We start from the raw sequence: 10,889 nt of genomic DNA, 5'->3' as shown, positions 1-10,889 counted from the left end.
AGAGTTTGTTCTTTAAAGCTTCTATTAAATCCACCGTGTTGACGTATTTAACACGTTTCCTCTACGCTGCAGGAGTTAAAGTTTACATCACGGAGTAAAAGTTCGCCAGACGCGTTTGTTTATATCTGGGTGGGGGAGGGGGCGGTGCTGCACACAGACAGCTGCTCTGATAAGCTCTGATCACAATTTGCAGACCAAGTTTATTTTTCACGGAGATCGGCCGCGGATTCCTCTTCCGTCGGCATTCTAGGAATCAGAACTAGGAATCGAAACTAGGAATCAAAATAAAAAACTTCCGGGAAAAGCTAAGTTGTAACCGGTTCCAATCGATGCTCGATGCCCAACCCTACTCACGGGTCCCCGGAAGAACAATAAAACGAACGCGTCAACGGGACTAAAAACGTTATTTTGTAACCCGCTGTGCCTTACGCCCTGGATCACACACATGTTGTACTGCTATTTAAATGAAAAGTAATGATGGTGTTTCAACCACGCCAGTCACGTACTTTGAGATTTATCAGTTGTAAAAGTCCGTAATTAGCATGACTACACACCAGAAATCGGTACGTCGCATATATGACATCACCACATAAGCTCCTCCCCCCTAGCGTAGCTGCTACTCACCACATGACCAGATTTATGGTGGTTCTTTCCTCCTGTGGGAAGTTTGCTGAACTTACAGCCCTTTTCCCTCAGTTTCCTCCGTGTCTGGTTCGATGACGTCACTTTCGTGAAGCGCATTTGTAGTCCTGGACTTATTATCACACAAAACCTAAAATATCGTTCCCCTGTTAGAAAATAAACGCGTTCTTGGTATCAAAATGTGTCTTTAAGATTCACGGACATCGCGTGTGAAATCCATGGAACATAACAAGCGGAATTAGAAAATAGCCTTTTTAGCCCCGTTGAGAAGCGCTGACAGAGATTCTGAGGTCTGTCTGGACATCCCGTCTAGCATTGGAATAAAAAATACACAAGATTGGGAGGTGCTGCTGGAGCGAAGGTCTCCGTGAGGAGGGGGGTCCCTGTGAATGAACTTAATACCAGACATTTTCAGTGAACAATAATTCTTGAAGACAGCGGGAATATGCTGTAAAAATCGTTGGTTTTTAAAACAGTTTCAAGCCCAAAGCAGGAGACTTGACAGGTGTGATCCCGAACTTGTGGATGAACTCTGTCAATAAGGTCTTTTCACATCACAACACCACACAAAACTGGGGGATTAGCCTGTGGCGATATGTTATTTGTTTTTATAAAAAAAAACAGTACGTATCCAAAACATTTAATTTAAATTTTACAAACACAAACATGTCAGAAAAAACATTTCAGTTATTGAAAATGTTATTTTTTATTCTAAAATGGATTTTTTAGTTGAATTCGCCTGTTGCTGTGTTCACAAAAAACTATGGAGAAAAAAACGTTTATAACGGTGAGCAGCAGAAACGTGCATTTTTTTATTCTGATTATGTCTTTAGTCGTTAAATTATTTATTTTTATTTTGTTTTACAATTATATCTTGAATAAATAAGATCAACGTTTGGTTTGAGTGAACATTAATATGATTTATCAACACTGGCTTTTGCTGGGTGGGCCAGCAATTTTAGGGGTGGTCTGGCCACCGCTTGGGGGCACCATTGCTCAAAGCTGGGCTTCATGGACACGCCCCCTTCCTGCTCGACACAAGCCTCGAAGCCTCGCTTCATTTGTCCCATCACTGACTTCGTTCATTGTAAGGAATATTCAACACATTCTCACACTCGAAGTGGCTAAAACTCATGAAGGGTGACCAAGCGTTTGTTTCCGACGCAACCCCAACGCGTCCTAACGCAAGTGAAACGTTGTTTCTATTTCTGTCGTTCCTCTCAAACACGGTTTATGGGAAATTTAGGATGAGAAACTAGGTTAAGGTTAGGATGGTGGTGAGGGGAAGGTTAAATCGTTAGAGGTTAAATGTCGGTGAAATGTTTGTTTTACCGCGGGCGCCGGAAAGCGACGCTCTGGCACGTTGGGGTTGCGTCTGAACCGAACGCTTGGTCACCCATTGTCAGTTTTAGCCGCTTTGGGTGTGACATGTTGGAATATTTCTAAGAATGTTTGATGAATGAGGCTCCTTATTTTAAAACATCTTCATAAGCAAGACTTGGTTTATTCATTTTAGCTCAGCTTGTAATTCCCTTCAACTCTGCGTGCTCCTGAAACAGCTGAATGTGGTGCCGTTCCTTCCTGTCGACAGGGCCACAGCAGGTGAGACGAAGGGGTCCCTCTAGGCTGTGTCAGTGCATTCCTTTTATTTACTAATGACTTCATTAGTTCCCAGATGAGTCATTATGTGGTGAAGCTCTTTGATGATGCTGCTAGACTCAGTCTGCTACAAAAGACCCACCTAAACACAGACAGCTGCGTTGTGGACCGCTGTGAGCCGGTGTGAAACACACACAAGGTTGTTATCCTATCCTAACCCCAACCCTAAGACAGTGGACGCTGCCGGATCCTCAGTCAGTTGGACATCACCTCCTAGTGGCCGTACACAGGAACAACATCATGTTTTTGAAGTCCTCACACATATTTGTGCTTGGACCCATCAGCAGCTACACCTTCTCCACAGACTCAGGCTGTTTGGTGTTGGTATGGAAATCATGAGGATCTTTATTTATTTATTTATTTATTTTTTTGCATGTGCACGTTTACAGATCACCTGAAGGAGGAGGAGTGGCTGCTTGAGGAGCGTCTGATCTTGGAGGAGATGCTGGAGGTGGTGACGCAGAGAGATGCTCTCGTTTCTCTTCTAGAGGAACAGAGGCTCCAGGAGCATCATGAAGACCAGGACCTGGAGCAGGTCTTGATAGCTGGAGGCCTGAGACTGGTCTGAGCCAGACATAAACCCAGCAGCTAAAGACCCTGAAATCACAACAGCTCTTAATTTGAGCTCCTGTTTGGTAACTGTTGGAGGTTTGTGGGCTCAGAAGCTCTGATTGAAGTCCATCAGCTGAGGTTCTGTTGGAGAACTTCAGCAAACCCAGAACTTCATGAACCTAGTTTTCATGTTAAAGAGCTGCTGATCGCCACACTGCCTTGTCAATAACATATATCAATACGTTCTGATTTGACTAAATATCTGCAGCTAATCCAGAAGTCTGATGAGAAGCAGGTGTGGCTGTAGGTCTGCATGGCTATCCTTGTTGGGCTGAACCAGGAAACAGATGTTCCGAACCCGCCTTCAGTCTGGCTGGTTTCCTGTGAGAATGCTAGGATGTAGCTTTAGATGTGAACTTCAATACGGTTGTACAGAACATGCAAATGTCATGATGCAACCTCTGCCGTGCTTCATTATAGAGATGCTGGGTCAGAGGTTCTAGGTCAGTTTTAGTCTCAGAACTTCTTTTGGGGAGTCTGTTTCTATTGTTTAAAATGTTTTTTTACTGATTATTTCTGATTCTAACGAGTCACTGAGTGTTTCATGCAGGCTGAACATGAAGATAGTCTCCTACACCTCACTCCTGCAGTCGCTTCTGATAGATGGTGAAACTATGTAATGATTACTAGGCGGTTCCTTTCAATAAATAGTCTATAGAAAATAAAGGTGTTCAATAAAATGTAATATTCCATAAATCATGGATTACCAATATTATTGATCTTTTAATATGATTGATGATGAAACTGGGTAGTTTGGTTAATGCAGGGAAACAACACTTTATAATAATCTGACTCAGAGACAAAAATATAGTTTATAAAATCTATTTATGACTACATTGATGATGAAGAAAGGCTAATGATTATAAATGGTGACACAGTGATGTTATTAAATGAGACCATGAATGAACGGATGAAACATGACCTGGTGTGTTTAAGAGTTTCTAAGTGACTCAGAAAGGTGTGATGTCTGGTTTATTAAATAATCTGGATGTTTGCTTTAATGTCATTTAACAAGTCATCAGATTAACACCAACCACTCTGACACCGTTGTTTACTCCACACACCCTGGATCATGGAGCTCTGGAGATCCGGTCTGCAGGTGAAGCCGTCTCTCAGAGCGAGGGAGTGGACTTCTGATGCATCTGAAGGTCGTAGACACCCTCAGCAAACGCACGACTGGTCAGAAGATACTTCCCAGGTGGCTTCTGGTGGATGTCTCATGTCTGATGAGTGGGTGGTAGATGAGTAAATAATAGTTGTTGTTTCAGAAGGACGGTTCATGTGCTGCTGAAAGTATTCCACTGAAACATCTGGTTGGTTCTCCATAGGATGGTCATTTAGCATGAGCTGTGAGCTCTGGATGAACTCAGGCTGGAACTGGGGAAGTAGGAAGTGGTTCACTTTTAAGCAAATGGTTGTTTATGAACTTGGACCAACCAGATGTGAGAAACTTGTCTAGATGTTCACCACGACCCTCAGACCCAGAGCATAAAACGGTGCTTGAGAGTGCAACAAAAATTGTCAACCACATAAAATCCCATCCTCTGAACACAAGACTGTTTGCTGCTCTCTGCAACAAAATGGGATCAGAGCATCAAAGTCTGCTTTTCCACACAAAAGTCAGGTGGCTGTCACAGGGAAATGTTCTCAGGCGCTTGTTTGAGCTGCGGGATGAGGTGCACCTATTTTTGTTGGAACACGGGTCTCACCTTGCTGCCCATCTGACTGATCCTGACAGGTTAACAAGGCTAGCATACTTGGCTCGCATATTTGACTAGCTGAATGGGTTAAACACATCACTACAAGTTGAAAACGCAAACATGTCACTGAATGACAAAATCAATGCATTCAAAAGGAACCTGGATCGGTGGTCTGCACGAGTAAAAACGGGCTGTTTTGACGTGTTTCCTGAACTGGAGGAGTTCATGGAGGAAAATGACTTGTGTGTTAACACTGTAAAGGGGCTTATCACGACGCACCTTCAAACCCTCTTGGAACACTTTATCAAGTTTTTTCCTGAGGAAAAAGCTCCAGAAAAATATGACTGGATAAGATCTCCATTCACCGTAACAAGCACACATCATTTGTCATCTGACATTGAGGACGCACTGGTTGAACTGTCAAGTGACCGAACCTTAAAGAGCGCTTTTAACTCAAAGATGCTTGCTGAGTTCTGGATTTCAGTTGAGAGAGAATATCCACAACTTTCTAAGGCTGCGATTGACATTCTGATGCCGTTTGGCTCCACATACCTGTGTGAAAAGACTCTCAACCCTCACATATATTAAAAATAAATACAGATCACTTCTTAACATGCAGGACGATCTTCGAGTGGCCATCTCTAAAATTAAACCCAGAATGGACTTGCTTGGCTCCAAGCATATTGCCCACCCATCTCATACATTCTGAAAATATGAATAAGTACAGAAACAAAGTTCCTCTGTATTACATCGTTTGTGACTTTGCATGAGTTTTTTTTTTTGCTTCATCGAAATAAAAGCACTTTTCTGTTACCATTTTTTAAGATTTCCTCAAGAGTTGCATTTGTTACAAACATTTGTAACCCGTTTAGGAGTTTTGTTTTAATATGTTCTGGAAATGTTTACTCAAGGGAGGCAGAAATGCATGCCTATTTGTTGCCATGGCAATGCTGTGTATGTGTGAGCGTGTGCAGGGAGGGGGACAGGAGAGAGTAAAATGAGGGAGAAAGTGTGGAGATTGTTGTGGCACTGAGTTGCTGTCACTGTAGAAGCTGAAAATTAACAAAAAAGCTAACTGACTGCCTTGTTCTTATACAAAAACTGCAAAGGATTTTAACATCTTAAAATTTGCACACAACAGCAAGAATGTTTTCAGAGTCGCCTTTTACAGTTTTCAAATGTAAAATCGTACCATATTTACCTGTTGAGGATTCTAAACCTGTCTATTTGAGTACACTTATTAAAGATTAAGTTCAACGTGTGTGTTTAATTATTTCACTCATCTCCAAGGGGTTGCGAGACTTTGAAACTGTTAATTTATGAGTCACGGATAGAAAAATTTGGGAACCCCTGCTATAGTACATTATTTGTACATTTTGAGGACCCATACTGTAGTATGATATTATTTATACATTTTTAGAACACATACTATAGTATTAAATTATTTACATATTTTTAGGACACATACTATAGAATATTATTTATATATTTTTAGGACACATACGATAGTATGAAATTATTTATATATTTTTAGGACCCATACTATAGTATGATATTATTTATGGATTTATACATTTTCAGGACTCATATTATGGTATGATATTCATACATTTTTAAGACACAAACAATGGTATGATATTTATACATTTTCAGGACACATATTATAGTATGATATTTATACATTTTCAGGACACATAATGTATGATATTTATATATTTTCAGGACACATACTATAGTATATTTATACATTTTTAGGACACATACTATAGTATAATATTATTTATACATTTTTAGAACACATACTTTAGTATATTATTTATACATGTTTAATCCCCATACTATAGTATGATATTTAGAAATTTTTAGGACACATACTATAGTATGATATTATTTATATATTTTTAGGACATATACTATAGAATGATATTATTTATACATTTTTAGAACCCATACTATAGTTTGAAATTAATATATTTTTAGGACCCATACTTAAGTATGATATTATTTATACATTTTTAGGACCTATATGATAGTATGAAATTATTCATACATTTTTAAGACACATACAATAGTATGATATTTATACATTTTCAGCACACATACTATAGTATAATATTATTTATACATTTTTGAACATATACTATAGTATATTATTTATACATTTTTAATTCCCATACTATAGTATGATATTTATACATTTTTAGGACACATACCAAAGAATGATACTATTTATACATTTTTAGAACCAATACTATAGTATGAAATTATTCATACATTTTCAAGACACATACTATAGTATGTGAGTCGTGGAGGATGGCGGCTTATACTGAGCCAGGATTCTCTGGAGGTTTCTTCCTGTTAAAAGGGAGTTTTCCCCTCCACTGTCGCTGCATGCTTGCTTAGTATGAGGATTGTTGTATAGTCACTGACACTAGTCAGTGACTTGATGCAATTTGCTGGGTTCCTTATTTAGGAAACATTATTTCTGATTGGCTTAATGAACTGTGAATTGGAATGTTTATTATGTGAAGTGCCTTGAGACAACTCTTGTCGTGATTTGGCGCTATATAAATAAACTTGAATTGAATTGAATTTGTATTTATACATTTTAAGGACACATGCTATTGTATGATATTTATACATTTTCAGGACACATAATATAGTATGATATTATTTATACATTTTTATGACCCATACTATAATATGAAATTATTCATAAATTTTTAAGACACATACTATAGTATAATATTATTTATACATTTTTGAACACGTACTATAGTATATTATTTAAACATTTTTAATTCCCATACTATAGTATGATATTTATACATTTTTAGGACACATACTAAAGAATGATATTATTTATACATTTTTAGAACGCATACTATAGTATGAAATTTATATATTTTTAGGACCCATACTATACCATGAAATTATTTTTATATTTTTAGGACCCATACTATAGTATGATATTATTTATACATTTTAGGACCCATATTATAGTATGATATTTATACATTTTTAAGACACATACAATAGTATGAAATTTAAACATTTTCAGGACACATACTATTGTATGATATTTATACATTTTCTCAACACATACTATAGTATGATATTATTTATACATTTTATAACCCATACTATAGTGTAATATTATTTATACATTTTCAGAACACATACTATAGTATATTATTTATACATTTTTAATCCCCATACTATAGTATGATATTTATACATTTTAGGACACATACTATAGTATGATATTATTTATATATTTTTAGGACACATAATAATAATAATAATAATAATAATAATAATAATAATAATAATAATAATAATGATAATAATAATAGCCTTTATTGTCATTGTACAGCAAAGGCTATTATTATTATTGCTATTATTAGGCTATTATTAATATTGAATGATATTATTTATACATTTTAGAACCCATAATATAGTATAAAATTTATATATTTTTAGGACCCATACGATAGTATGAAATTATACAGACATTTTTAAGACACGTAATATAGTATGATATTTATACATTTTCAGGACACATATTATAGTATGATATTTTACATGTTTAGACACATACAATAGTATGAAATTATACAGACATTTTTAAGACACGTACTATAGTATGATATTTATACAATTTCAGGACACATACTATAGTATGATATTTTTTATACATTTTTAGGACCCATACTACAGTATGAAATTATTCATACATTTTTAAGACACATACTATAGTATGATATTTATACATTTTTAGGACAGATACTATAGTACATTATTTATGCATTTTTAATCCCCATACTGAACTATCATATGTATACATTTAAGGACACATACTATACAATGATATTATTAATACATTTTTAGAACCCATACTATAGTATAAAATTTACATATTTTTAGGACCCAAACTATAATATGATACTATTTATACATTCTTAGGACCCAACCGATAGTAGGAAAATATTCAGACACGTACTATAATATGATAGTTATAAATTTTCAGGATACATACTACAGTATGATATTTTTACATTTTAAGACACATACAATAGTATGAAATTCATAAATTTTCAGGACACATACTATAGTATGATATGTATACAATTTCAGGACACATACTATAGTATGATATTTTTATACATTTTTAGGCCCCATACAATAGTATGAAATTATTTATACATTTTTAAGACATACTATAGTATGATATTTATACATTTTTAGGAGACATACTATAGTATGATATTATTAATATATTTTTAGGACACATACTATAGAATGATATTATTTATACATCTTTAGAAACCATACTATAGTATGAAAATTATGTATTTTTAGGACCCATACTATAGTATAAAATTATTTATATATATTTTAGGACCCATACTATAGAATGATATTATTTATACATTTTTAGGACCCGTACTATAGTATAAAATTATTCATACATTTTCAAGACACATACTATAGTATGATATTTCCACATTTTCAGGACACATATTATAGTATGAGATTCATACATTTTCTGGACACATATAGTATGATATTATTTATACATTTTTATATCCCATACTATAGTGTAATATTATTTATACATTTTCAGAACACATACTTTAGTATATTATTTATACATTTTTAATCCCCATACTATCGTATGATATTTATACGTTTAGGACACATACTAAAGTATGATATTATTTATATATTTTTAGGACACATACTATAGAATGATATTATTTATACATTTTTAGAACCAATATTATAGTATAAGATTTATATATTTTTAGTACCCATACTATATTATGATATTATTTATACATTTTTAGGACCCTTACTATAGTATGGAATTATTCATACATTTTCAAGACACATACTATAGTATGATATTTATACATTTTAAGGACACATACTATTGTATGATATTTATACATTTTCTGGACACATACTATAGTATATTATTTATACATTTTAATCCCCATACTATAGTATGATATGTATACATTTTTAGGACATTTACTATAGTATGATGTTATTTATCAATTTTTAGGACACATTCTATAAAATGATATTATTTATACATTTTTAATTCCCATACTATACTAGGATATTTATACATTTTTAGGACACATACTAGAGAATGATATTATTTATACATTTTTAGACACCATACTATAGTATAAAATTACATAATTTTAGGACCCATACTATACTATGAAATTATTTTTATATTTTAGGACCCATACTATAGTATGAAATTATTCATACATTTTCAAAACACATACTATAGTATTATATTTATACATTTTAAGGACACATACTATAGTATGATATTTATACATTTTCAGGACACTTACTAAAGTATGAAATTTATATATTTTTAGGACCCGTACTCTAAAATGAAATTATTTTTATATTTTTAGGACCCATACTATAGTATGACATTATTTGTACAATTTTAGGACCCATACTAAAGTATGAAATTATTCATACATTTTCAAGACACATACTATAGTATGATATTAATACATTTTCAGGACACATATTATAGTATGATATTTTACATGTTAAGACACATACAATTGTATGATATTCATACATTTTAAGGACACATACTATAGTATGATATTTCTACAATTTTGGGACACATACTATAGTATGATATTTTTTATACATTTTTAGGACCCATACTATAGTATGAATTTATTCATACATTTTTAAGACACATACTATTGTATGATATTTACACATTTTCAGGACACATATTATAGTATGAGATTCATACATTTTCTGGACACATATAGTATGATATTTTTTATACATTTTTATATCCCATACTATAGTGTAATATTATTTATACATTTTCAGAACACACACTATAGTATATTATTTATACATTTTTAATCCCCATACTATAGTATGATATTTATACATTTTAGGACACATACTAAAGTATGAAATTATTTATATATTTTTAGTACCCATACTATAGTATGATATTATTTATACATTTTTAGGACCCATACTATAGTATGAAATTATTCATACATTTTCAAGACACATACTATTGTATGATATTTATACATGTTCTGGACACATACTATAGTATATTATTTATACATTTTAATCCCCATACTATAGTATGATATGTATACATTTTTAGGACATTTACTATAGTTTGATGTTATTTATCAATTTTTAGGACACATTCTATAGAATGATATTATTTATACATTTTTAATTCCCATACTATAC

Source organism: Nothobranchius furzeri, chromosome 1 (assembly GCF_043380555.1).
Source record: "Nothobranchius furzeri strain GRZ-AD chromosome 1, NfurGRZ-RIMD1, whole genome shotgun sequence".
In the NCBI taxonomy this organism is placed as follows: domain Eukaryota; kingdom Metazoa; phylum Chordata; class Actinopteri; order Cyprinodontiformes; family Nothobranchiidae; genus Nothobranchius; species Nothobranchius furzeri.
The sequence above is the reverse complement of the archived record's forward strand: the minus strand, read 5'-3'. Positions refer to the sequence as shown.